This window comes from Megascapheus bottae, unplaced genomic scaffold, assembly GCF_031878675.1.
Source record: "Megascapheus bottae isolate mThoBot1 unplaced genomic scaffold, mThoBot2.hap1 HAP1_SCAFFOLD_53, whole genome shotgun sequence".
NCBI lineage: Eukaryota > Metazoa > Chordata > Mammalia > Rodentia > Geomyidae > Megascapheus > Megascapheus bottae.
Genome location: NW_028327559.1, coordinates 160,476 through 187,501, shown reverse-complemented (window position 1 = coordinate 187,501; position 27,026 = coordinate 160,476). Strand labels below are relative to the sequence as shown.

The 27,026-nt window shown below is 38.2% G+C and overlaps 1 long non-coding RNA gene across 1 annotated transcript; it reads right to left on the bottom strand.

Annotated features, from left to right (window-relative positions):
• Window positions 1–27,026, bottom strand: LOC150039648 (uncharacterized). The gene is made up of 4 exons (XR_016534281.1): window positions 26,908–27,026; window positions 3,742–3,813; window positions 2,860–3,038; window positions 1–341 (listed from the first exon to the last, which is right to left on the bottom strand). It is a non-coding gene; the product is annotated as an uncharacterized LOC150039648 (long non-coding RNA).

Below are 27,026 nucleotides of genomic sequence, written 5' to 3'. Positions count from 1 at the left end.
ATGCTGAATCTCTAAATTTGGTTCCCCACATCTTCTGTTTTATTGATGATGATTTTGTGTCATTGTTCTTTGACTGTCTTCTGAGCAAGGTTTTTGCATTGGTCCTGCACAGCATTGGTTTTAGACCCCATGGTTTCCCATTGTGTTTAACGGATAATTCCATTTTGCTCTTAAATTTTTGTATTTCCAGTGTTTTTTCTTCTCTGCCTTTTATACATTTTTAGTCAGTCTCTTTTTAAACAAATAATAGTTATATGTTTTTATTGCCTGGCATGTATTTATTTTCCTCCATCAAATATTCCTCAATCCCTCTGGGATTCCCACAGTGATATATATTTACCCTAGAAAATTAGAAAAGAAAATATGGGTAAGAAAGAATATGTAAATGACCATTATTCCATTAACTCTCAAAAAAAATCCCCATCACAGTTAATATAATGAAATGTTTCCTTTCAGCTAAAATTTGCATTTCTTTTTCTTTAATCTTTTAAAGCAAAACTGAGGTGTCTTTAGCATGTACTGCTACCCTTAACTTTTAACTTTGAAACAATTATAGGCTTGTAAGAAGTTTGAAAAAAAGAAAAAAAAAGACGTCTCTCGTGCCCTTGGCTCAGTTTTTTCACTGTGCCATTGAATATAACCTTGACACAACCTCAACACCAAGAAATTTACATTGGTTGTGTAAAATAAGGTTTCCCTGGTCACAGATTTGATTGATTGAGCATTGACCATCATTTAGCATGAGCTCCTTGGTGCATGGAAGTGTGTGTGTGTGTGTGTGTGTGTGTGAGAGAGAGAGAGAGAGAGAGAGAGAGAGAGAGAGAGAGAGAGAGAGAGAGAGAGAGAGAGAGAGAGAGAGAGAAAACAGGGGGTGGGAGAAAGAGAGAGACAGAGAGAGGGAGAGAGGAAGAGAGAGAGAGAGAGAGAGAGAGAGAGAGAGAGAGAGAGAGAGAGAGAGAGAGAGAGAGAGAGAGAGAGAGAGAGAGAGAGAGAGAGATTATCTGTAGTTTTATCTGACACATTCAGGGATGGGCCAGACAAAACCCAAATACAGAAATCAACACCCTGGTGTTGCCCCAGTCCTCACAACCTCTACTCCATCTGCAGGCTCTGGAACACTCCAATTTGCTTCTCTTTAGTCTTGCCATTGGCCAATCATAAGGCATAAAGCCTTGGTTAGACAGAAGGAGTAAGCATGAATTATTTATTATTCATTTTGGAGATCTGTTACAGAACCTGGTGAAATAGCTAATACTTGAGCATAGGTACATTTCCAGATCACTGAGAGTACATTTGCAAATGCTCTCACAAAAACTCCCTGAACACTTTTGAGACAACTCCTCTATTAATTAGCTTGACTTAGTCATCCAACGCTCATACCATTTTGTACCCCATAAGTGCATATGTAACTATAATTTTCAAAAAGGTATATAAACAGAATCATACAGCATGTACAAAGCTGATAGTCTAGTGTAGGGTCTGCTGCCCACTATCTAGCTACTCAATAGGCATCGGTTGGGAAGATTATATATAGTTCAATGCTGGCCCTGCAGGAAGTTTAAGACATCGTCTTGACAAAGATAGTAATGGTGGTACACATTTGTCAACCTGGGAAGTATAGATAGAAAGATGGCAAAAAAAGTGAGCCCTTATCTTAAAAACAACAACAAAAAAAGGGCATGGTTCAAGTAGTATGCCATTTGCATAGCATATTGAAAGGCCCTGAGTTCAAACCCTAGAGAAAATGGGAGGGGCTGAAGGGAGGAGGAGAGAGGGGAGAAGGGAGGTGAAGAGGGATGGTGGAGAAAGGGGAGAAGAGGAAAGGGAAGGAAAGAGAGAAGAAAGGAAGGAATTAAGCTATTGTGAACATTCATGCATAGATTGAGATTCTGCATTATATATTGTTTTTAAAAAGCCCTCATTTTCAAAATTGGTACTTGAAGTGTTTCTCCAGGTCATTGTTGAGTTTTTGGAAACAGTTTTAATGACTGCATAGTATTCTACCATATGAAGGTAGTTCCATTTATTTAACCACTTCTCAACAAGTTCATGTTTCTTTGAGTTTTATTGACAGCCTACCAACTGCTTTTTAGAGTTTTTCCTCCTCTTTCTCATCATAAATCTTTTGAAAATATGTGCACTTTCCATGTAATTTTAGTGCAACGGCACATTTCAAGTACGGTAAGAAATTATTTTCCTATATCCCAGATTGTTGGATTTTAATTCCTCTTTAATTCTCTTGGAAATGGAAACAGGGTCAGGCAAGGCTTGATGTTTGCCAATTGACACTATGGGTGGGTTTTCCTGGCTTTCCCCATTGAGCCTGGGAGTCTTAGTGAATCTTCATCAGGCTGATGAACCCGCCTGGCTGCTGTCCAGAGTGCTGAAACCTGCCGGCTATAGCTAAGCGTGGGCAGAGTCCAGCTCTTTGTCTCCCTGACATGAAAGTGAAAATGTATCCATGAATTTGTTACAACCATGGATTCCTTAGCATGGCATTTCCAAACAGCACAGTCAACATGAGCCAAAGGACAAAATTTCTACTGCTCCAAACTGCTGCTCTGTGTGTGTGTGTGTGGGTGTGTGTGTGTGTGGCACACCCTGTATCCTGAACTACCCTTCCCCCCACTTTCCAGCTCACATCTTCTTTGCAACAAGGTCCCACTGTTCATTCCTTCTTCAGTCACAACTCTGGCTATCCCAGCCACCAAGTGGCTCTAATAAAGCAGCTGCATTGTGGAGAAGAGGTCAGTGGGGAAGTCAGTACTTCATTAGAACCTACTTCCTCCACACCAGAGCCACACAGATCTCAGCTCTCAGGGCTTTCCCTCTCCACCCCCCTGCCCTGCCCTTCTTCACCTTCCTGTTCTGTCTCTGGTGGACAAGAAAGAATTCCTTGCTGGTGATTTCTTCAGAAGTCTGTGTGGGTGGGGCTCTTGCCAGCTTTGCATCTTGATGTGGCTCGGAGTGATTTTCACAGGGATGGGGTGTTCTACGAATCAGATGCTTCTCGCTTTCCCTCCTTGCTACCTAGAAGTCTGCAATAGTTTTGTGATCTCAAAATTTTCTGCAATACTTCACTGCTTGAAAAACACTTCTGTGCATTATCTCAGCTCATTCATCCCATGTTTGAGTACTGGTTATATAGGCCAGGCTCTGAGAATAACATAGCCCCTTCCCTTTGCTTTGCCTTAGAATTTGCCAATGACTTCACACAATATTTAGCATAAAACTTCCATCACATTCCTAGTTCACTCCCCCCTCCACCACAGTTTCCATGTCCTATCCATACCCCCCACCCCCACACTTCTCTTATAGAGCCCACTACCCACTTCCATCCAGAGAGAGTAGTTATTACCCTGGAACCTGCTTATGACTTTGGTCTGAGATGTTCTTTCTACATGGTCCTATAGCTTACTGCTTCTTGTCTTTCTAACCTCAGCTTCCACATCCTCTCCTACCAAGATCAAATATTGGCAACAAAAGCACTCCCCCCAACAACCCCTGAGCCCCAAACCAAATCATTGCTCATAGCTGCAGTCTGTAACTAGACTAGGAATGAGCAAGGCCTCCACCAGGACTCAGGTTAGACATTGTGAACACAGTGGCACCAAGCTTTCACATCCCTTGGTTTCTTGCTGTGTTCTTTCTCCTATCTGCCAATCTTCAAGTTGACAAGACCTTGCCAAGAGATGGGCAATAAGATGATGTCAGCCTAAAAGGGGATGTGGTAATGCTTACAGATCCCTTGCCAGGAACTGCTGTTGGCTTCTCTTCTCTGATTTTGAATCTGCTCATGTATAAGCCCACATTCTAGAGGAAAGAAAATAAAATAAAACAGGATTAATTTTCAAAGTGACCCCGCCATCTCTGGAAGAGCACCATTAACCTTATCTACTTAGGAACCTGGTCAGCTTCCGAGCCCCTGTTCCAAGAATGATTCACCCTATTGACGTGAGAAAACAGAGGCCCAAACACACTGGTCCTGGTGTTTACCCACAGAATGTTCCACAGGAGGCTCAGTTTGACTTTTGCTTCCCCCCCCCTCCTCCTGAGGAGATGGAGGAGGGCTGGTTGCTATGGCGACACAGGATGCTGACATCTTTGCTTGGTGCTTCCAGGGAAGGTTTCCTTTTGTTCTTTCTGGGTGGAGGAGGGATGGGATGGGTTGAGCTGAGAGTGGTGCGCTGAGATTGGAGCCTCCACTCCCAACCAGGTAGATGGCTTCTGATCTAGAGGCCACTGGTTGTGACTTGAACTCCCATCCCTGTGGAGATCAAGTCTCCACCTTGTTAGTCTCGGCTTCTTCCTCAGGATAAAAAAAAGAACTTTGCTTCACAGAGGCTCTGCTGAGCAAATGAAGTTGTTCTTTTAAGTGATGAGGTGGACACCTACATAGGATAGAGCAAGGTGATAGGTGTTGGCCAGTACAAGGTTATCACAGCCATGGTCATCTGGATGTTTATCACCAAGACATTTCCAGGAGCTTCTATGGAGGTGACAGAGCCAGGGCTCTGGGGCAAAGAGAACAGAGGTGAAACCTTTACCCAGCCATTTATGAGCTGGTGAACTCATTTATGTGCTCAAGTTCAGGTCCACCATGTTGTGAACAAATAAACTCACGCACGTGCCTCAGTTCCCTTATCTAGGAAAACAGACGATAGAATTTCCCCCTTCCTCCCCCTCCCCTGCCACTTCTCTTCCCCCCCCCTTTTCAGGGTTGTTTTGAAGATTCAGCAAACTTAGTTCAACCCAAGCATCTGGCACATGAGAGTTAGCCCAGACTGGATTTGAATAGATATCAAACAGCAGGGTAACATTTGATTGTAGGATAATATCTATCACTTAGGAACTTTCAAAGGCACTTCATTGTCAAGGAAGAGTAAAAAGGAAAAGAAAAGAAAATAGTATCTTACAACCTGTTTGAAATAAAATCGATTCCTTAGACAGCTCTAAAATGACCAGTGCCAGGTAGGCCTGGGTGGGCAGTCCTTTGGCCAACCAGTAGACACTTGTTAAGTACCTTCTATGTGGTCAGTTGTTTTTTCCTTTTTTTGCCAGTCCTGGCGCTTAAACTCAGAGCCTGGGCACTGTCCTTGAGCTTTCTCAAAGCTAGCTCTCTACCACTTGAGCCACAACACCACTTCTGGCTTTTTCTGTGTACTAAGGAATTGAACCCAGGGCATTGTGTATGCTAGACAATGCCATTGGGCCACCCTGTCCTGTGGTGGTCAGTATGTTTTCTGGCATTCCACGTAAGGGAAGAACATCAAGAAGGATCCACAAGGCAATGTGTGAATGAGAATGTGTATTATCACACCAGGAAGATCATTGGAAAAGGAATCCAAATGGCTCCAAAGACCTTCCAGGTGAAAGGCTCCAACGCTGTCTGCTGCTAGGGTCCTGGGTCTTTTCTAGGTCCTGGGCACCCCATTTCTTGCTCTGCTGTGATGAATGCCCAGAGTCTCAGCAGAGTAATGGGAGTTACTTCTGTGCATTGTGCCGTTGTGGTCTTCCTGTGGCTTCCACCCAGTTCACGCTGGCATAGGTCTCTTTGTTTCCCTCTTTGACCTGCCCTCTGTGTGTCCACCACATGGCATGGGCACTTGGTAGGTTTGAGGTTGAGTCTCATCAAGTCCATTGGGTTTGCTGCATCTCCTGGCAGTCCATGCAGGACACTGGATGTACAGCCTGCCTTAAAAAAATGGTTCTTGGGCCAGGAGTGCTCTAGTGGTAGAGTGCTTGCCTAGCATGCACAAGGACCTGGGTTCAATTCCTCTGTACCACATACATAGAAAAAAGCCAGAAATGGTGCTGTAGCTCAAGTGGTAGAGCTCTAGCCTTGAGAAAGCCCAAGGACAGTGCTCAGGCCCTGAGTTCAAGGCCCAGGACTGGCAAAAAAATGGTTCTTGAAGATCGTGCTTCCCATCTTATGCCTGGGGATGTCAATGCTCAAGGCAAAGAGCACAGGTCTCTGGGGTCTACCTTGGTCCAGCTACTGAGTGGCTGTGGACTTGTGTGGTGACCCAGGCGAAACAACTGAACTTTCTGTGCCTCAGTTTCCCTACTTGTAAAGTATCATCTGTCCTCTCATAACATTCTAAGACGGATTACATGAGAATGTATATGCATGGGAGGATGGGGTTACAGGCACGAAACTCAGTCAATAATGACAATCAGTAGTAACCATTATACAAATGTACTCATCCCTTGGTCTTCTTTTAAATTATGAGATTATTGGTAGAGTTAATGAATGTTAGCATTATTAGCCTCCATGTCAAGCAGGACACCAGTAATAGGTGATCAGCCACTGATTACCTAGTTCCAATCTTGCCACATGAGCTGTGTGATGTTGAGCAAGACATCCAACTTTTCTGAACCTGGTTTTAAAAAAATGTATGCTCTGTTAAGATTATGTGTGTGTGCGTGTGTGTGTACACATGCATAAACACACGCGCACACACACAAAAGTATGCTCACACACATGCCAGAACTGAGTGTTGAACTCAGAACCTGGGTGCTGACCCTTAGATTGACTGACTGAATGATTGGTTGATTGATGCTTAGAACTCTCTGGTTAAGCCATAGTGTTAATTAGACATGAGAGTTTCATAAATTTTCCTGCCTGGGCTGACTTTGAACCTCAGATCCTCAGATCTCAGCCTCCTGAGTTGCCAGTGTTACAGGCATGAGCCACTGGTACCCAGTTTACACTAACAAAATTTCTAACTACCTTCGTTCCCTTTAATTCACCCTACAAATATTTTTAGTGCCCATCTGTGGGGGGGGGAGGAGAGGGGGTGGCTGGGAACATGGATCCTACCAGAAAGTTTTGAAGGCCAAGATGCCCCATTAGATGGTAGTGTGCCCTTTCTATATGGAAGGGCTCTCTTCTAGAAAGACTCAGCACTGAACCTGGGAGTAAACTTAACTTTGGTTTGAAAACTACCCAGATGATGGAAACAGACAAAACATCTGTATTGATCTTGAAAGCCGAGGTCAGACAGGAGGTCCATGTAGTACCATAATTAGATTTGAAACCATTGTCCTCAAATCCTTGCTTCATATTATGCAACATGAAACTAGAAATGATTCCTTTCCTGGGAAGGTGTGACAGCTTTAGGGCCAGGGACACTTAATGGAGAGGGAAGAAGTTTGCGGGGGAGGGTGTTGGAGGTGAGAAAAGTGAAGGATGGCTGTTGGGGTCAAGTTCACTGGCTCATAGGCTGTCTCTCAGGGCCTATTATATTCCAGACAGAAAGGTTTGAGTGGAGACTGTATATGTTCCTTGGATATAGGCCAAGTTCACATACTGACCTTGCTGGCTCTATTTGTTCTCCAAATCATACTCAAAGATGTACATCTCCAAATCATGGAGAGTACAGTTTTTAAAACTTATTACTGGGACAGATTACCTTAAGCCTTTTGCTGTCCTAGAGTAGATATTTTCTTTTTAGCATTATCATTTCGGTTGTTGTACTTCAAAGTTGTTATGTCCTTGAAGCAATGTGCCAGAATGTCAATTTTAAAAATCTTTCTAAAGCCAACAGAGATTTAACTCTTCAAATCATTTCTGAGAGCCTACATAATCCCCCTTAAGTCTCCTAGTCTTCCATTTCAAATAGTTCCATCAGCATTTTTAACTTTATATTGATCTGGTAAACTAACTGGAAAAGAAATGGTGTAGTAATGTGAAGGCTGAGTGAGGCAGAGCGGGTACTCGGTATTAATAGACACTCAGAGCAACATAGGAACTGCTTGAAAACATCAAGATTTAAATGAGTCAAGTCAATGCTTGTGCATGTTCTTGATCTCTAAGACTGGACACACACATTAGTTTCCCTTTCTTAATTCCAGTCATAGTTTTAACACTTTAAACCCCCATTTGTGCAGCTATTTTAGAAATACAGGAGAGAGGGTAAGGTGAGATGAGAGTTGATTTGGCTTTAAAGTATATAGAAATGAGGTGATGCCCAGGAGCCTTCAAAGCCACCATGCCAAGAAATACCAGTGCTTATTATATAGTGAGATTTTGGAAGAGAAGAATAATAATATCCTCCTCTGGTCTTACAGTGTGAGTGTTCACAGTCCTGTATACTTTATCATATCCTAGTGAATTTTTGTCTTTTACTTTCCAATGTTTTACTTGGAGAATTATAGGCACATTCTAGATCAAAAAACTCAATAGCTATGTGCATATGATCATACAGAAATACGATTTATAGAAATGAACTACAAGAGATGGAGATAAGACTTTGGTTTTTGCTGTTTGCCTTTTGATTTTTGCCTTTTGTCTTTTTGATGTTTGTCTGTTTTCTCCTTTGCCACCACTTGTGATTTCTGTACCTTTTGTCTGGTATGTATGTTATCTATTTGGGGGAGGGAGAGGGGCACTGAAATGGTGGGACACAGGGTGAACAAATGTATTGGTGATACTCACTAGATGCTATGTTGAAAATTAACTATAAAAATTGTGGGAGTGGACTGGGAGTTTGGCGTAGTGGTAGAGTGCTTGACTAGCATACGTGAAGACCCGGGTTCGATTCCTTGGTACCATATACTTAAAAGCCAGGAGTGGTGCTGAGGCTCAAGTGGTAGAGTTCTAGCCTTGAGAAAGTCCAGGGACAGTCCTCAGGCCCTGAGCTTAAGCCCAGGACTGGCAAAAAAATTGTGGGAGAGTTGGTTACCTCATATTGTAACGGTATTTTACCTTTTATCTGATATATTGTATATGTTTATTTGGTTATTTGAAATAGGATAGGGAAGGGGGAAAACAAGATGAGTGGCGAGGATGGAGGGAGGGAAATGGGGAACAAGACATGAGAAAGGGTATCAATGTATGTGAAGTAATTCACCTTCTATCTGGTGAATATAATGTAACCCTTCTATTAATTACAAAAATATATTTAAAATGTAAAAAATGTGGGAGAGGAAAGCATTTAAGAAATAGTTACTGAACTGTCGAGTTTAATTAGATCTCTAATTTATTTAAGTCTCTTTTTAACAGGGTCTGCAACAAAAACTCAACAAAAGTTAATTATAATTACAATTGTAATGGTGAAAGGTTAAGATATAATCTGAGGTATATACCCTGCTATTAAGTAACTGGCATTTCTTTTGGGAAAGAAGCTCAATTCTTCCTTGAACAGCTTGAGGTTTTTGAAGAGTAATAGTTCTAGTACAAGAATGGATCACATAGAGAATATTAGGCATTATGGAGGAACATGGATATGATAAAGCTGTCTAGGTATATTCTGGTACCTATACCTATACATCCTAGGCCTCCAGCACTTGTTGAAATTGTGATTTCACTCCCATAGCCTATGGACTAAGGGAGTTAAAATTACTTGGGTACTGAATCAACATTTTAAAGTGAAGACTGTCCAGGAATGTTCATATGTAGATCTGCCTGTAGAAATTGGAGCTAACAAAAGCAGAAATATAATGCTCCACAAATACTGTCTGAAAATGTAAATTTTCTTTTTTAAGGTATTTTTATTGTAATTAATAGAAGGGTTATATTATATTTGCCAGATAGAAGATATATTACTTCACAAACATTACTACCCTTTCTCATGTTTGCAATTGTGATTTTTCTTCTGATATACTTTCTACTCAGGACTTATGTGATCACTGGGAATACGGATTTAAAAATAAATATAGCATTCTCAATTATATTTACATTTCAAATAATTAACTGTGTATGTATGTAGGTCTCACAAATTTCCTGAGAACTTTTTCAGATTTTCTCAGTGGTATGAGCTTCATTTATTCTGGTAGTTTCTCGTTCCTGAGAGCTACCTTGAACTATTATGTAGATTTCTGTATGTACTGCAAACTCCAAGTATGGGGTTCTTCTTTCATGGTAGAGATTATTGCCCTACCCTTATACTCTTCCTTCAAGTCTTAACATGTACATAGTTATCCTCATACTAAGTAGGTATTTTTACTGTTGGTTTCACAGTGAGCTCTACAAAAACAAATTTCACCTGTATAATAAGATTTCTATTTCTCTTTCTAGACTAAATCCTATAGGACAAGAATTACTTTTTGCTTTACCTTTATGTAGTCTGTTGTACTCAACATGAGAAACCTGCTGAATGAACATATGTAGAATATACAAGGAATAATAAGTCTTATCAGTGTGATTATCATTAACAAGCTACCTTTTTATTTTCTTGCCATATTTTCACAATGTATTTCAAAGATATTAATAGCCATTCTCTTTTATATATTAATGTGATGTTTGTGAGCAATAATTTTTCTATTGTGTGGTGGCCAATTCTGGTTCCTAAAATAATAACAAAAATTCATTGAGCAGGAAGTGGTGCTGTGGCTCAAGATGTAGGGTGGTAGCTATGGGCTGAAGAGCTCAGGGCCAATGCCGAGACCCAGAGTTCAGGTCCCACGACCAAAAACAATAAAACATTATTCAGCACCCTACAATGTCCCAGTTGCTGTTGGAGCTGCTTATAGATATCTAATGTGCACCATAGCCAACCATGAAAAGATCAATGCTAACTTGGAAAACAGTAATTAAGAATCCGGAATGTCAGTTAATTTAGTATTTCACAGGCTATTGATATTAGGACCAGATTAATTATTAATTCTCTATATGGACTGAATCACTAAAAAAATCAAGATCAAAACAAAATCTATTGCTGCTATGTAAAGGAAGTTAGAGGCAGCGTTAAGAAATAATTCAACAATTTGGTGCTGCAGTTTCCAATACACAAGATGCACTTCTGCTTAGATGATAAATATTATAATAATTAAACAAAAGCCATATAATGAATGATTGTAGTCCTTAATCTACTATGTTATCTTTCATCTCCTTTGCTGTCCCTTGGGTAACTCATATTGTTACAGTATCTCACTTTGTTATCTGATATATCGAATTTATTTGTATTTGGTTATTTGAAATTTGATAGGCAAGGGGTAAAACCAAGACAGGGGGTGGGTGGTGGGTGGGGGAGAGGTTAATGGGTACCAAGACATGTGAAAGGGTATTAATGTATGTGAATGAATGCACCTTCTATCTGGCAAATATCATGTAACCCTTTTATTAATTACAATAAAAAAAGAAAAAAATAAATAATATAAAACAGTTTGATTGATATTAAATTTTTGCTTAAAATCTTACCTTTTGTTTTACTTAGCCATAAAAATCATCTCACCAGAAATAATACAGTTTTATAAACCGTGGCATTCTTTCAATCCAGAGATATTTTAAAATGGTGATCTATGTTCATAATCATGTTTGAAACTTAGTTATAGATTATTTCTTTTTTGGAAATAGCTCCTATAAATTAGTATTCTACCTCTTATGTGTTTTTTATTAAGATTTTACATATGAATTTTTCTACATTTGTTTTAAATGTTTGATAATACAACCTTTTTAAGGTTTACAACTCCCAGCTCACAGACTACAAAGTGTTTTAAATTAGTAAGAAACTGGAGAAAATATCAAAGATGTTCAGCTACAACTGCCATGTTTAGAATAGATTATTTGTTATGGTTTGTAGGCTTTTCTAACTCTCAAAAGTCTCTCAAAAAAAGGTGAATTTCTTTGAGCTTTTTTCTTCTCTCTATCATACTTTGTGTTTGTCCTGCTGTCTTTTTAGACATAGCACGAAGCACCTCCCAGATGCAGTCTCTCAATCTCAGACTTCCCAGTCTCCAGAACTGTGAGACAAAAAAAAACTTCTACTGATTATGATTGACCCAGTCTGTGGTATAGCGACTGCATCACAAAACAGACTAAAAAAGAAAATTGATATTGAAAAGTGAGACTATCACTATAGCAAATAGTTAAACATGTGGAAGCAGCTTTGAAGCTGGATAAAAACCAGAAGAATTTGGAAGAGCAGGCCAGAAAACCGGTATTGTCACTAGCAACATATTGAGGTTTGTGCTGGTGAGGATTGGGAGAAAGAAGGGTGCTGTAGAGAAAGTCTGAATCCTCTAAGAAGAGTGCTTAGGTAATTTGACAGAATGCTGATGGAAGTATAGTTAGCCAATCTATGGTGGAAATGGAGAACAATTTCCTGGAAGATGGAGTAAAACCCATCCTCTCTGCAGTCTCTCTCTGCTTTAGAGCTTTGTGGAAGGAAAATATATGATAGATGAACTTACAAAGCCAAAGAAGCAGGGTTGCCAAAGGCTTTGTGGTGTCAACCACCACTGTGTGTCCAATAGAGAACACATGCAGAGAACTGGTATAGAGTTTGGGGTCTAATGTTGCTTTCCTTGTGTGAATTTACGTGGGTCCTGTTGTCCATTTCTTTTTTGATGTATGTCCTTCCACTGTGTTTGAGAAGCACTTAACCTTAACACTTTGATTTAAAACATCCTAGCTAGACAGAATTTGCCTCAGGATGAATCATGTTTTAGGTCTAGTTATGTCTGATTTAGCTGAGAGTTTGGACCTGTGAGTTGCTGTTGAGTTGCTGTTGGAATACATGAGGATGTTGGGAGCTATGGAGTATAGAATGGATGTATATTGTGTTTGCAGAAGACATGAATTAGACATGAACTGTGGAGGATCCAGGGCAGGATGTTCGCAGGTGGAATGACTCCTCTACACCCTTTTGGAATTTCATTGCTGTGTTGAGGTGAGACCTTTAGAAAGTCATTACATCATGACAGTGCTGCCTCATAAATGGAGTAATGTTACCGATACTAGATACAGCCTAATTTTTATCGTATTTACATACATATGTTGTATTTACACAAAAATACATATCAAATACTAATAAAAATGTGACTTATTGGACTGTTATCTTAAGGGCACTTCTAAAATTCACTTCTCAAAAAGGAGAGTGTTGCTAGTATGGTATATGTATTCTCAAGTTTCTCCATCTCTGCATGCCACTTGCCAACGATCAAATGTTGCTTTCTTTCAACATTTTTATGCAAAGTAGAGCCTTAACATCAGTAAAATCATGCAGAAAATACCCGTGTCCTCTTTTATGACTGTCAAAGTTTGTTTTATAAACTTGGTGACAAAGCTTAAAAGTGGATCTACCTACTCCATCTCTTAGCAACTACCCCATGATTTTATTTTCAGCTCGGATGTTAGAACTTGTACATTCCATGTGGTGATTTGGTATTTAGGTCTCTTGCTTTTATCCTTTCTCTCTCTCCTTGATCTTGGTTCTCAAATTCTTAACACCTTGGAATCTCCCCAGTGCTTTCCAGACGTAAGTCATTTTATATTTTAGTCAAGTTTGCTTGTCGTTTGCAGTGGAAATATTGATCCTCAATGAGCAAGTACTTCACCAATATAAACAGAAATCAAGCTAAGCAAGTTTCATGTTTTTGAACTGTTCTTTCTGTTTTGCTGGCTAATTTTATGATACAGAAATTTAGTTTTCTTGGGTTGACTCATAATTCTACAGAAGATCCTTCTCCAGCACCTACCTACTCACTCTCCTATCTCTTCAACAGGGCAAACCCTACTTCCTTGAATAAAAGATTTCTTCCTGGTGTCTATCTTGCATGAAGAGTGTACAAGGATCATTTTATGTTCTATCCAGATGCTTATGATTGTTTCTACTGTGTTTAGAACCAAGGAACAAACTAGGAGATTGGTCTTAACTCTAAGGAGAAGGATGAGTAAACCTCTTCTGTTCTTTTTCAAGCACCCTATTTTCTGTTCTATTTCAAAACCCTATGGTTAAAATCTGCAGGTTTGCTGCATCTTTCACTACTTTGAGTAGTAAGTGACACGTCTCGGTCTCGTGATGTTGTTTCCTGTATTTTCTGCTTTTGCTAGGATGCTGGTTCTTATTTTCAAGACTAGTGGTTCTTTGCGAAGTATTGAGAAGTTGTGGATTTTTTCCTTCTCTACCCAGGACTTGGCAGAAGGAAGCCATACATTTGTTACTTTTTAATCTATTTTCTGCTTTAGAAATGTAACTCCAATTACATTGTTCTGATTTAGTTTCTTTCCAAATATAACTGGAGTATGGCCATGGCATGTGTACCAGTTCCTCCTAGGATGTCTATTTCAGCTTAATTCTTTTATGCCCCTCATTCCCTTATCAGTGAAACATAGAATTCTTACCATTGCTCCTGTGGATTTGGAGCATCTGGACTCGTGGGAACAGCTAATTCCCTTCATGACCTCTTGCTTAAAACAGTTCCTTATTTAAACATTTCCTTCTATTATGCTCTTCTGTTCTGGGGTATCCAGAGTCCTTTTATTGTACTCATCATTCCTCCCATCTAAAGAACTTCCTCAAAAACCTGGCTGGTATCTCTCAGCTATTAGAATTGGTCAGCATTTCCCATTTTTTAAGAAAATAAAATTATTTATGTGGTAATCTTATGTATGGATCATTATAAAATCTCATTATCTGTACCTTAAATAAGTAAAATGTATGCAGTTGTGGCAAGTGTTTCTTTCTTTGTCAATCTCCTTTCTCTTGAATTATCTTTAATTCATTTTGCGAAATTGCCTTTCTTTTACCTGGGCACTTTCCTCCCCTATTCTGAACAATGATAAATACATCCCAAATGCATGATCTTGAAAGTCAAGTTAAGCTGTGAAGACTTTTGAGTGCTGCTTTTAAAGATGAAGAGGAGGTTAAATGAGAACTTGTTAACTCTAGTTCCAGTACCCTGTTAGAATATGCAGTAGTTTGGATACCACAAAATACTTGAGTTTCTGTTTGTATTGCTATCCTATTTCTTTCCTGATTATGAGACATCTATCACTAGCTAAGAAAGCTAATTTACCACTGATACTTTCCATTTTGCTTTTGTGGTTCTGTTACTCCCAGGTAGGGAAGATTGATAGAGGAGGACAAAGGGAAACTGATATAAACAATACCAACAAGGAAAAAGACAGCTTTTCCTTTGATTTTTCTCACCTTTTGTACTCATATCATCTCTTTTTTTCTATATTCATTTAATTGTATTCTCTTTCTCCAAACTAGTTTTTAATACATTTGGTTCCAAAAATTCTCCCTTAACCCTTGCTAACCAATACTATTCAATCAAATGGGTCGTAAAGACTGTCTTGATTTCCATCATAACTATCCCTAAAAATTCCCCTTTACATGTTTTCTGTGCCATACAAACATCCTTGTCTTTCTTATACAAATTTATCTGAAAATAACTACTTGTAAGTAAAGTCTCATACAAGTTTGTATCTCTTTTATGATATGAATTATGTCTTGGTTGCATTAAAATTCAACAAGAGTACTATTTTGAAACATGTAAGTAGAGGAACGTCTGTTTTGTGATTCTCAAATAAATGTTCAAATTTGTCATTGGAAAATTAAGGTTAGTATAATTATATTGTAACTGGGATTGAAAGTCTATAGCAAAGAACTAGTGTTAGTGGCCTCCAATCCTAAAACTTCACTCATCTCATTATCTATTGATTCATACACAGTAGGCTTCTCATTGACACTGCTGACTTACAGGGACAGCAGTAAAAACATAACAGTAATTCAGAAGGAACCCGAGTTTTGTCAACTTAGCTACACATTTGTGTATCTTCTCCATGCTTTCTGATATGTTAAATTCTGAAGTATGGGGAACATGGTTTCAGTTATCTGACATAATAAAAATCTTAACATTACATGAGATTTAGTAGAACAGTCTAAATTCATTGGTATACTTTTATGTAAAATTGAATGGAAGCATGATTTTCTAGCAGCACGAGTATCAGCATGGAAATTAGTTAATTCATTTCTCATGCAATAGTATAACGATGACATATATACACAATTCTAATAGCTTGCTACAGTCAGAGGGTGAAAGGTCAAATTGTGACTGCTCCACTAATTCTCTCTGGTTGAAGTTCTCTTTATTTGCAACGCAACCATCATCTTCCTTCAGAAAGAGGAAACATGTGACCTTCCAATGTCATTTAACCTCTCTCTGTTTGCTTACCTTGAAAATGATGTCAAAATACCCCAACTCCAGTGTGAGTCAGTGGACATTTTCCTCCTCACAGCTGCAGATGTTTTGTGTAAAGCAGTATGAGTTCTTTCAAGAATACTATAGTATAGTATAGAAATGTTTATTAGAAGTCATAGTGTGAGGTTAGTTATCTGACTCTAATCACAAGTAATAAGACCTGCATCGATGCATTGTTCCCATGTGACTTGATACTTCCGCACAGTTCTAAGTATCTCTGACCTCAGAAGGCCTTTTCAGGAAGGATTGTCATTGGGCAGAAGTTTTAAATGTTTCAGAGGGAATACAATTGGAAAAGGTTTTGCTTGTTTTCTATTTGGCAGCTCTAGGATTTGCTTGCTAGGCAAACATTATTGCTGAACTTCTAGCCCTGGGAAGATTGTGAATCCTGCTCGGCCTGGTCTCTTTAGCCCTTTTGCTTTGTTATATTTAGGAGGCATTCTTATAGAAAGTAACATTTTCTTTCTTACATTTAAATAACACAAATGTAAAAATGCCAGAAAACACTAATAGTTCTATTTTTTTCTGGGAGTTTGAAGTCCTTTATAATAGTTTTAGGAAGAAGATAGCTCTATTCCCAGATAACAGTTGTGAAGAAAACAGACGTGCTCTCACGTATGGAATGACTTGCGTGTGAGTTGTGGAGAGCGTATCAGAAGGAGCCTCTTCCTCACCTGGACGAGGTGTAGCCCAGTGGCCGTGGCCAGCAGTGCAGTGCAGTGCACACATCCCACTGGCCTTATGATCACCGGGTCTGAGTTGATTTGGGGTTTTCTCACTTGGCATATTACCATTGTTTTTGTGTATATTTAGTTGTAAGTTAGGGGAGTAGTGAGCCTTCTTTAGTTTCTTTCAGGAATTTTTTTCCCTTAAACTCAATGTATGTTTTAGGTGATGCTGAACCTACCTTTGGAATTCAGAGTTGGGCTCAGGGCCTTGTAACAGTCAGAGTGCATCAGCATGCAATTGTCTCTATGCGTTTATATGCAATTACTGGAAAAACATACTAGGCTGGGAAATCTGGAGTACTGGTTAAAGGCTTTTTAAAGAATTGGCTTCCAAATAAAGTTATCATCATGAAAATATTTAAATATCCTTGGCAAACAGAAGCTCTGCATGTTTACTTGAAATATCACCTCTGCCTAGTAATATGAGGGAGAGAATGAGCAGGTGGGGTGTGGACACCTGAAAAAACAAAACACTCCCCTACAATTTCAGTTGTATAAATGATAAATATACACAAATACTAAAGTAAAACACATAATAACAATGTGAAAATACTCTCTATAATACTTTAGTTTGTAAAAAAAATACTGAACGACACAGCGTAAGGTAAGAGTACACATTGACTTATGGAAATTTTGTGAGTATAAACATTTGCTGTGGTGTATGGCACTGAAGTGTTGAGGAAAATTGACTTGTATGAAATTTGTCTGAGTCAGTCTAAATCAGTAGCTGGACTTCGCTGTTACTATCTAGTGTTTGAGGGTAGCAATTGTGACAGTAGGTAACAACCTTCTACTAAATATTTTCTTTCAAAATGTTGCCACTCATTCAGTGAAAATTTACCGAGATGAATGTGTGGAGTGTACTCCTATCTGTTTATCTGACTAAGTATGTTTCTGTATATTCTTCTTTGTGATATCACAGAGGTTCCTACCTAATGCTAGACTTCCCCTTTATAATATCAGTATCAAGAATCTGTGTAGGAACACCTTGTAATTTGTAAGTAACATATATAAATAATAAATAAAACATGTGAATAACACCAAAGCTAAATATTTTGGATCACATATGATTAAATGTTTCTGCCAATATCTTTGAGAATAGGAACTGCAAAATACATACTAATTTCTTTGAGTTCAGCCTTTGGTAATTTTTCTTCACCCTTGTCATTGCCAGAAAATTCTGGATGTGAAATATCCTTAGTTTAATTTTAAGTAGCTCTGTACCAAAAGGAACTCGATCATACTTCCTGTATTATTTTAGTTAATATTCTGCTCAAAATGGCTACCCCTGGGTAAACAGAACAGCTTGAAAACTGCTACCCTAAACTGCTGGGTTATCTCACCCTTCACACCTTTGCAGACACCTGAGTGGAGAGGTCATACAGCTTCTCACCTATGTCAGTCCTGATGACCCCTGGCATGCAGAATCCAGCTCCACAAATGGCCTTAAAATTACATTTTTGAGCATCTTATAATAGAACTGTTAACATATTAACAATCTGTTAGCAGTCTGGATTGTCATGAGCAAGAACCCACGTACAGTATGAGCCATCATTTATTTTTGGTCCCACCAGGAAAGTACAACATTTATTTTCATAAACTAAGGCAATATAAAAAGCAAGTTGAGATGCACCAAATGGAGTACTGAGAAACAATAAAATGTTGTTGACTCTTTAGTGGACAGAGGACAGCCAGGAGACAGGAAACTTGTTCTTTTACACAACAAGGCAAGCTATTCACTTGTCACTCTGGGAGAGTCTGAATTACTCCATTTGATTTTTCCTTAACCAGGGGTTGCTTGTTTCTGTAATTTATAATTCACAAGTATTGTTTTCCAGAGAGATGCTCTGTTGGAAACATGTCATAGTAGTCTCTTAGCTAACTGAGAAACATTGAGCTACTTTGATTCTCTTTTGGGGATAGAGAACTATGAATCTACACTTACAATGTGCAATTCTTTTCAGTTGGAGAAGAATGAATGTCTATATAACAAAGGAAAATGGAACAGTCCTTGTAGAAAATAACTTTACTTACCTTAACTTTGGCAACTGATAATTTGCAAGGACGGAAGCTAAGAATCTTATTATACATAGTATGCATTAATCTTATCGAAGTGACTTTTATATTTAATCTTTGGATTTCATAATTTTTCTTTCAGTCTTGGTGTTTTCATGTGGAAACACTGGCTTGAAGTCATTGAATAGACTTTATTTTTGCATAAACACTGCATATTTTCACTTTTTCCCAAGCCCCCAAATCATGGAATTCTGCAAACTAGTCTTCACAGTGGGAAGGGCTTCCTGCCACCTGGCTCCCTGGGGAGACAAGACTCCTTCATGTAAGGGGGGGGATTACAACTGTAGAGGATTCCTGCGCTGTTAATCCAGTTTTCTGTCTTATTCACACTTTTTAGCAAAAAAAAATTATCAAATCAGCTACTCTTCACTTTCTTCTGGAAAGTGTCCCTTTTTGCAGACATCATTAACATTGACATGTCCACATAAGCATACTCGTCCTTTTTGTTATTCTCCCTCCTTGCCATCCCAAACCCTTCCCTGCCATCCCAAACCAATCACAGAAAGCCACATTTTTCATGTACATACATGTGCATAGAGTATTCTGACACTTTTAATTTTATCTTAATGATCTTAATGAGGTATTTTAACCTCATTCAGGTTGACCCATTTATTTGTTTCTTAAGTTATAAAATAGTAATTGAATGTCTGCCAGGTGCCAAACAACTATTTCAGAGATTCAGAAGTGAACAGACACAGATAAAAGGAGATTCCTGCCCTCATGAAAACAAAAATTAAAAGATGAATGTGGTATACATATTTATAGATAGACATAGGTATGTTCATAATCAAATAAGTTACCTAGGTTATAGAGCAACAGGTGAAAAAGAGAGCATAGGGAATTTTTAAAAGGATGAATCAGGGGAGGTTTCAGCAAACAATGTCACATTTGATGAAAGGCCAAGCTGTTGTCAGGAATGGAATTGTTACAAGGATATCAAATACTTTGAGTGTGAATGTTCCCAGCAGAGGAAATGGTAGACTCAAAATGCTTTAGGTCTATTTCAAGACAGTGAAGTTGTCAATACTGCTAGAGTACAGTGACTCAGAGAAGAAACAAAAAGAGATAAGGTGTCAGTCAGTTGGTCACTGCTGTGATAAGTACCTGAGACAAACAATTTGAATGGAAGAAGGCTGGACTTTTCACTTACAGTTTGGGAGGTAACAAAAAAGATTTTACAGTTCTTTTCCTAACATGATCTTTTTCTTTACTGCATCATTGTAGAGGATAATGTATTTGAGTTGAGTGTTTTTTCAGATGTAGAATTGGCCTATTTTTTGATTTTCATTTTCACTCCTTTCTTCAGTCTTTTTGGCCTCCAGTCATTGCCTATGATCTCCCCTTTCCTGAGAACTTGGCCTAAGTTCTACTCAGTGATTTCCTCCATTTTGAAATCCTCCCAGTGAGTTCTGGTTCACTCTTTCGAAGTCTACACTTTGTTCTCTTCTGAGGTTCTCACAAGCAGGTTTGATTCTTTCTCCCTCAGGTCTGGCATAACCTTTCTATTGATCTTCTGTTACCTAAAATTTAATGTCTTCATGTACTCCTATTGAAGTTACATTCATGTTCATGTCTTTCGCATTATAAATAGAAATTCCCAGGGGAAGGGGCAGTTCCTGATAATTTGCCTTCCATCTTTCGTGTACATTAAAACCATCTTTTACAGATAGTAAACATTAAAAATTCAGCTATAGAAAGGAAATTATTTTTAAACAGTTGGAAAACATAATGACTGCTCTCCTGAGGTTCCCTGCAGTTATAAAGAAGAGTCATACTGTTATCAGCAATTCCCTTGGTAACTTTCTCAAGTTGAGGGAACTGAGGGAAAATCTCGGAACCTGATGCTATAATGAGGGACATAGTATTTTGGAATTTTCTGTCTTTTACCTTCCCAGGACCACATCCATCTACTTTGATGTTGCACTAAGCAGTCAGAGATTTTGGCAGCTTCATGTGTATCATGCAAATATCTTTTTATCCAATCATATGAGAATCTGATGATTACAGGGTATGAAACCTGGAACATTTATCAAGTGTTGCCATAACCCTAATTAGAAATGTTCATAGGGGTATAGAGAGAGGCATTCTGGAAACTAAGATATTCATCCACTTCCTCTGCCAAATGCTAGTCATATTCTTGGTATGTATTCAAAAAACAAGTACTTCAGAATTTGATAGAGTACTTATATGCTAGCATGAAAACAAAGCATTGATAATGGTTTTAACAATATTTATTTTTATTAAGTAATTGTAGGAAGAAGTTTCAATCCCCAAAGTTAGGTTATGAATTCAGTGTGTTAGTCAGTGTTTTCCTGATAAATGTTTTAAGAAAGGGGGTTGTGTTGAGATGAGAGAGAGACAGAGAGAGACATCAGAAGCAAGGTTTACTTGGGTTTGTCTTATGTATGTATGTGTGTATGTAAATGAGAACTTGTAAAACTAATATGTTCTAAAATGGTTAAAAATAACCCTAAAATTCCAGAATAATGTTACTAATAGAAGGTAGATTGACAGTATTCATAATTACTGGGGTCCAGTATAACAGTAATACATGAGGCTTGCACAATTGATTTTTATTAATAAAATAATGTAAATTTACAGTTACTATAAAAATTATCATTGAATGTCATTCTATTTTCATTTGAAAAAATTTAAGACACATTAGAGACATGCTATGATGATGGACAGAGGTGGCACTAAGGCTCATGGAATCAGCAGAAGTAGGCGAGAATGACAGAGCTCAGCGATTCCTGAGCTCTGGGGCCCTAGAGGCCTGAGTGGGTAGTGGCAATTTCCCCACAAAAGTACTCTGAGCACAAAATCAGAAGTGCTTTGCAACTCAGTCCTATCAGATTTCAAGACGAATACATATTTTTGACCAAATGGCATTTACTTTAAAATGGGAACTGGTGGCATTTGAAAAAAAGAGCAGCCATTGCTGTTTATGCCAGACATAATAGTTATTTAATGCTGACCTCATGGAGACAGACAAGTGTAGGGAGAGCAGTTTTTATTTTGAGTGATCCAGAGTGCATGTGTGCGTGTCAGATGGGACTTGAACTGTGGAGGCTCTGTGTGGCCGCCAATCTGAAAACACAGTGACCTGAACTGGCCACATCAGTAATGGTTTCCCCGTGATTCACACATTGTTGCTGGAATTCTTCTTTTTTTTTCTGTCAACACCAAGACGACTTGGTGTAGCGATTATTATTTGCATCCCTCACACACATATTCTTTCTGCACTATATTATGGATTGGGTGGAAAAAAAAGAAGAAAATAAAGATTGCACATCAAATAGTTGACTTCTCTGATTGAAGTTTTAAAAACTGATGGGATGATTCATGAACTCTGTCCCTGAAAACAGAAGCAAACAACACTCTCCAGCTGGAGTTGATAGACTATCTATGCTGTTCTGCTCTTAGATTTCTACGCCATGGCTCATCCACCCCTTCATCGCAGTCTCTTAGGTGTGTTACCTTTTCCTGCAGAATCTTGTTGTACTTTAGTCATCAGGGATTTCATAAGTTTGTGAAGGGTGCCTTGATATTGAAATGAAATTCTGACTGATTAAAAATAAGTATAAGCACTTTACTAAAATGTTTCTTAATGTTTTTCAAGCTGTTTGATAGGTAAATCCTCATATTTTATTGTCTGCATCGCCATTAGTTGATTTTTCCTAGCATAAGTCCAACAAATGAACTCTGAAACAAATGTCTTTCACATGTCTTGGTACCCGTTTCCCTCCCCCCCCACACCCCCCACCCGTCTTGGTTTTCCCCCCTTCCCTATCAAATTTCAAATATCCAAATACAAATAAATTCAATATATCAGATAACAAAGTGAGATACTATACCAATATGAGATAACCAAGGGACAGCAAAGGAGATGAGAGACAACATAGTACATTAAGGACAACAATCATTCATTATATGGCTTTTGTTTCACCATCCTGGAGGTCCTTTCAATAAGCTTCACATTATATGTCCTTATGTATCAAGATTTTGCTCTATTGCAAATCTTTTAGACTGCGCGTATATTTTCAATATGGTCTTTTTGTTATTTCATCAGAATTAGCAGTGCAAACTTCAATTGTTCTTAAGGGCTGAATGGACAATATTGTTAAAAATGTTTTCTATATTTTTAATTTATTTTGGACGTTGATCAAGTCTGACCCAGATACAAGAACTGGAGTGCTTTAGCACTCCAGGACTTGGGCATGATGGGTAGGTAACATTAATCACTTTTTGGGTCCCATCCAGTAGATAACTGTTTAGTGTTACCAGTTTCTCCAGGCTCTTAAAATATCATTTAATTATCAAATTTGCTATAATATAGGCACTTTTAGTTAGATTTTATGGAAAGTTGATCAAAAATAGGGTTAATTCACTAAGCCAGAGCGCAACCCATCACTTCCATTTCCAACTGGAACCAACTATAGATAGAAGAAAATTACAAATTAGTGAGTTATGTTATTACTAATCACGTGGGTAATATTGAAAGTAGAAGACAAAAGAAAGCTATCATGGTTAGATTCATTTTGGCTTATATTTTTCCTTGGTTACTCCAAAAGGGTGCTAAGCTTTCCTTGGTGCTTTCCAGTGTTAATCCTGTACTTGTGACTGAAACCTTATTGGAAACAGTCATAGCAGATGCAGTTAGCATGAGATGATTACCAATGACTGTGAGCCATCAATCTAAGGACTGGATATCTTTTTAGAGAAGGGAGAAGGACAGTTGGACATAGGAATCCTGAGGGAAGAGAACCATATAAAGATGGACACAGAAATGAGTGAGGAAGCTCCAAGGAGAATTGCCAGATAGATATACCAAGAAAAATGTGTTTCCAGGCCTCTTAGACACACACACACACACACACACACACACACACACACACAGACTTATATTTAGGTAGTGGAGTATTGATACACACTGTGAAAGAAAGAATGGACGCTAAGGATTAATATTCACCATGTGCTAGTAGGCAGGAAGTTTTGACTTTTCTTTGGTGCAAAATTTAAGCTGCAGTGTGAATGATGAAAAGTAGTGACACCAAAGAATGGCAGAATGGTGATTCTGCTTTCTGGGCTGAGAGATAATATTCATAGCATTAAGTATAAAGTTTGAACTTTTTCACACTCTGAACTTTGGAGTTGAACTGTGCTCAACATGTGCATAATAGGGCATGGCAGGAGAAGGAACGTGAGTGAAGGAGGTGAGTTTATACTTAGTTGTTCAGAAAATGCCAAATACTGTCTGGACTTACATGCTACATTCTGCTTCATGACAGTAGAGAAAAGTGAATCTTATAAAGCCAGGCTTCTATTCCAGGACTATAGTTCTACAGAATCAACAAGTAGGGGAGGTAGGAAAGGAAACCCAAGGTATACAATACCAGATATTGTGCTCTGTTCATTATACTGTATTATTTCTTATCAATAAATCACTGTTAAATAAAGGAATATGTAAGTTGGTGAAACTTGGTGAATATGAACATTTAAAACATCTTACTTTAAAATAAATTGGATATTTTATCTTGAAAACTCTTGTTTGGACAGTTATATAGATTCTCAATGGATATAGTTTTATCTTGAATTTGAAATGCCCCTTCTGTTTCCCTAAGACCTGTTCATCACAAACCAGTATTTTCAGGCCTCGGATGATCAGAAGCTCAGAGTTTAAATCTGGGTAGTTATGAGATTTTTAATCTTACCCAGTATAGGATTTCAAATGAAGAAACTAAAATGTGTTTTAATTTGAGACAAGTTTGGTGGCATTTTATACTTCAGTGGGTTCTAAATTGCAAGACCCTTTTCACCTTCTACCACTGGTTCCTTCTGTTCACCTGCCTGGAGAAACAAGTGTCATATAAAGTGATGGCAGAACCATCTGTTTCTGTCATTTTGACTGCACATCAGTTTCATTGCATATATGTAAATGCTTGAAGTTCTTTACAAAAGAACTCTGTGATATTATTGATTTTATGAGTTGTGATGTTTTTTGAGGTCTTGCTTTAAGTAGCAAGTAAGCTTTGAGTGCAGTTCATGAAGAACACCTATTTACTCATTTTAGGGTTAAACCAAAGCCAGTTTCTAGAAAGATGGTGAATATCTTTTTGATGTCGGAGCTCTCGAACAGGGTCAGAAAATCGTATCAAAATTACGTCAAACATAAGGTTACTGGTGTGAGAAAACCATCCTAAGTAGAAAGAAGAGAAACTTAGAAGAAATGGGATCCATAACGAATTGTTAATGATATCACAGTGGGAATCATAACCAAGGAGTAGAAGAGTATATGATGATGGGAATAATTCATTAGGTGAATAGAAAAGATTATAAAGAATCTTTTACCATTTGAATATTACTATATAAATGTCCACACATATGCATAGATGGTGATTTTGAAATTTAGAAGTTTAATTAGCTAGCTCAGAGACTTAAGTTTCTGTTTCCTGGTTCAGGAGAAATTTTGGCCTATTATTGGATGAAATAGAGAGCTACTGAAGATTACTGAGTAGAAGAGTTGAATGACAATGGAAAATTTTATTTGTGTAAAGAAATAAAAGAATCATTAAGATCTGAAAGTTGAGTCAGAGTGTGCCTCTGAGATAATATCAATGAAGTATTGCAAACAGTGGTAAAGAAAATATCTAGATAGCACTAATTACTATAGCAAAGATATAGAAGCAACCCAGATGCCCCTCAGTTGATGAGTGGATCCACAAGATGTGGAATTTATACACAATGGAATTCTAGGCTGCTGTCAGAAAGACTGACATTGCCCCATCTGTAAGGATATGGAAAGACTTAGAAAAATCATATTAAGTGAAGTAAGCCAGACTCAAAGGAACATAGGCTCAATGGTTTCCCTCATTTGTCATAATCAGTAGATACCTTGGGCTCTCCTAGCAGAGATTTCCAATAGAGCAAAACCTAGATACACAAGGTCACATAGTATGACACTACATGAAAGGACCTCCAGGATATAGAAACACAAGCCATATAATGAGTGATTGATGTACTATGTTATCTCTCATCTCTTTTGCTGTCCCTCTGCTATCTTATATTGTTACAGTATTTCACCTTGTTATCGGATATAGTGTATATATGCTTATTTAGTTATTTGAAATCGGATAGATAAGGAAGCAGGGAAAACAAGATGAGGGGCAGGGGTGGGGAGAGGGAAATGGGGACCAAGACATGAGAAAGGGTATCAATGTTTGTGAAGTATTGCATCTTCTATCTGGTGAATATAATGTAACCCTTCTATTAATCACAATAAAAATATATGAAAAAATAGCTAGTAAATGAATGTGCTAGCCTTCTAGCTCCATGGCAAAATACCTAAGAAAATCAGCTTAACGGTGGCAACATTTGTTTTGGGATATAGTTTCAGTCTGCTTTGGGGAGAAGCAGAACATCATGGTAGCAGGAATATGTGGAGGAGGAAGCCATTTATTCACGTTAAGTAGGCAGGAGAGAGAGAGAGAAGAGAAAAAGGAGAGAAGTGGAAGAAGGAGAAAGAGAATTGAAGACTGGAGAGCAGAGATAGAAGAGAAATAGGAGAGAGAAGAGAGCAGAACAAACATCATTTACAAGGACACATTTCAGGGATGCATTTAACAACCTTAAGTCCCAGCTCAAATTGGAAAGTTTTTATCCCTTCCCAATAGCTCATCAAATTATGGACACATGAGTAGGTTGATCCTTTGGTGAGAACAAAGTTTTCATGATCCCACCACTTTGTAAAAAGCATATCAGCAGGCAATCGAATCTTTAGCATATAGCTTTGGGGCAACATTTTAGATACCAGCCATAACAAAGAGGAATATATCTTAGGGGACATTAATTTCATTTTTAATCATGAGCTTGATACGCAACCAGAAATGAACAAGAGGAGCAGAGATTAAAAAAAGAATAAATATGGTCAAAATATATGCGTGTTTAGAACTGTTATAATAAAACCTCTTTGTTGTTAAGTCTGGGAGCTTAAGCTAGCATGTAAGATATGTGAAAGAAATCACCAAGTGTCCAAGTGGTAAGAGAGGAAGCAAAGGTTATTAACTTTCCAAGAGGTAAGGGACCAGATGGCATAAGAATATTGTTCATGAATAGAGTGAGTGAAGGCTGGAGTTGATGAGCATTTCAAATGCTGAAGGAATGTATTACTTACGTTTCATAGTTTTTTGCAGCTAGTTGTTCAGGAAGCTGAAGTTTCTCAGGGTTTTTGCTAGGTGGTGCAGTACAATCCTTTCCAGAAGTGATTAATACAGGTAGGGTTCTGTTTGAATA